Below are 2,314 nucleotides of genomic sequence, written 5' to 3'. Positions count from 1 at the left end.
AATTTGTTAGATAATGCTGGAACAACAATATTGTAGTATTAGGAAGAGGCTTAGGAATTGCATGTTGGTGAGCTGATATTGACAATGAGATTAAACTACAATCTATTTTGATTTATTAATGAAATACCCTATTTAATTATTTATTATGTTAATATTTTAATACTAATGATAAAAGTAACCATGCTTTTTTATAAAAGTAACTCATTCTCTTTTTTCCACTACATTTTTCATCAAGAAAGTACTTTCCAGTGCATTTTCTGCCGAGCACACTACTTCAGTTTCTTTTGCTTCTTGGCTTTCATCTTGTGCTGCCTCCTCTTTCTGAGACTCCCCTGGTACTGCAGCAGAGTTGCGCCCTTAAGGACATAGCTGTAGCTTCCTTTCTCCTTGAACAATTGTGTGAAATGGGCCTTGCAGTAAAGAACACCATCCATTGCAGCATAGGATGAAGGAGTGAGGACACAACCACCAAGGGCACACTTGAAACAAGACTTATGATATGATTTCACTTCCAGAGTTACCTGTTACAGCTTCCACAATTTATTCAAAACATTTCTCAAAACATGAGCACTAGTATGAGTTAGATTTTAAGAAATAGTTTTAGCAAACAGGGAAGTAATTTCAACTAGATGAAAGGACAATCCAAACCTCTGTGGAGGTTCAGACTCATCTTTGAGGAAATTCATGACTCATGCAGGCCCACTGATGTTTCTTAGCAGCATTTACTCAGAGAACCCAATTCCCTAGCCGATTCTCTTGCCAAAGATGCTCTCTCTCGTTCGTCCTTTGTTTCTGGGTCTCCTTCCTTATTGCTTGAATGGTCCTCTCTGTTTGGGATTGCTTTTAGCCGCTTAATAATTTCACCATTTCATAAAAAATAAAAAAAAGGACTTGGTGAACAAACTAGGTATTGAAACAGTTAACTTTCATATCTCTGGTCATCATGGTTTCTTTTCAGGTATGTGCTAGACATCTCACAGAAGAATCTTGACAAAAGAAAAAATTACCCTAAAGTCATTGAATGTTTCATTTATTTTGTTCCAATGTACAAACAAATTCCTAAAAATGCAGTAGTTATATGAATCTCTTATTAGCTCATATATATGAAAACCAAACTCATTTGGATCAATACAAGAGAACAAAAAAAGTGACAGACTTTTTCAAGTGGATATGCTGCTTTCTGGCAAGTGGCACATTTGTCTTGGGTCCCAGAGAAGAAGGAAGACAATTTGCTGGGCTGCCTACTCTGTGAGGTAAATGATCCAACACGTGTGAGTATTCTGGACAAGTAAAGTGAAGAAAAACTCCATTGCAGAAGATAATGATACAACCTACCAGATCATTAGACTTTTCAAAAGGTTTTCTATCTGGAAAGTCATAAAACTGCACACATGAAAAAAAGAGACAAAAAAGAAAGAAAGAGAGAGAGAGAGAGAGAGAGAAAGAATCGGTTTCAAGTATGAGAAAACCCATGTAGGGAAAGAGCATAAATCCTCATGCTAGAAATTCTTGGAGAAACTTCATGTCTCCTTGAAGAGCTGTTCAAAATGAGGGAGAGAGAGAGAGAGAGAGAGAGAGAAAGAATCGGTTTCAAGTATGAGAAAACCCATGTAGGGAAAGAGCATAAATCCTTATGCTGGAAATTCTTGGAGAAACTTCATGTCTCCTTGAAGAGCTGTTCAAAATGAGGCTTGCAGTAGAGGACTTCATCCATGGAAGAGTAGTTACTCATCTAAAGATATACATCATCAGCATAATTAATGGAAAATAAAAACAGATAAGCTTATTGCAAATGGGTCATACTGATTTCAACAATACAACACTTCTACCCAGAACAACAAGAAAATAAAAAAGCTTATCTGTGATCCTAATACAAAAATACTAACCACAAGGGGCTCTCCACAATGGCTGCATTTGAAGCAGGTCTTGTGATGGGCCTCACCATCAGCAGATAACATAGCAACAATGTAAACAGTCCTATCACATGCGTTGCACTACTCAAGAGTCCCAGTGAAAGCCATCTTGAAAAATCAAAACTCGAAGGAACAAATAAACAAACAGATGATAGTATGTAAACAATAAAGCCTCTGCAAAGAGGAAGGCCAGGTTCTTGGGTACTAACCCCTCCACCCCAACAGTTTTTATCTCAACCTCACCTTCGGTTTCTTCCCTATCCTCACCCTCGCCCATTCTGAGACTCCAAAACCGCCACCGTCACGTCCACCCTCTCCACCGTCTCCAATAAATGGGAAATGGACCGAAGAAGCGAAGGCAGGGAGGACGACGAAGATGAAGAACAGAAGAAAGGTCTCCA

The 2,314-nt window shown here is 38.4% G+C and overlaps 1 pseudogene; it reads right to left on the bottom strand.

Moving 5' to 3' along the window:
* Positions 1 to 212: 212 nt before the first annotated feature.
* LOC137943938 (LIM domain-containing protein WLIM2a-like) lies at positions 213 to 2,021 on the bottom strand (annotated as a pseudogene).
* Between the last annotated feature and the right edge of the window lie 293 nt (positions 2,022 to 2,314).

The sequence above is a fragment of the Aristolochia californica genome, unplaced genomic scaffold (assembly GCF_029961685.1).
Source record: "Aristolochia californica isolate CCGP_79_NKW_82.1479 unplaced genomic scaffold, dmAriCali1.0.hap1 SCAF_11, whole genome shotgun sequence".
Lineage (NCBI taxonomy): Eukaryota > Viridiplantae > Streptophyta > Magnoliopsida > Piperales > Aristolochiaceae > Aristolochia > Aristolochia californica.
The sequence above is the reverse complement of the archived record's forward strand: the minus strand, read 5'-3'. Positions and strand labels throughout refer to the sequence as shown.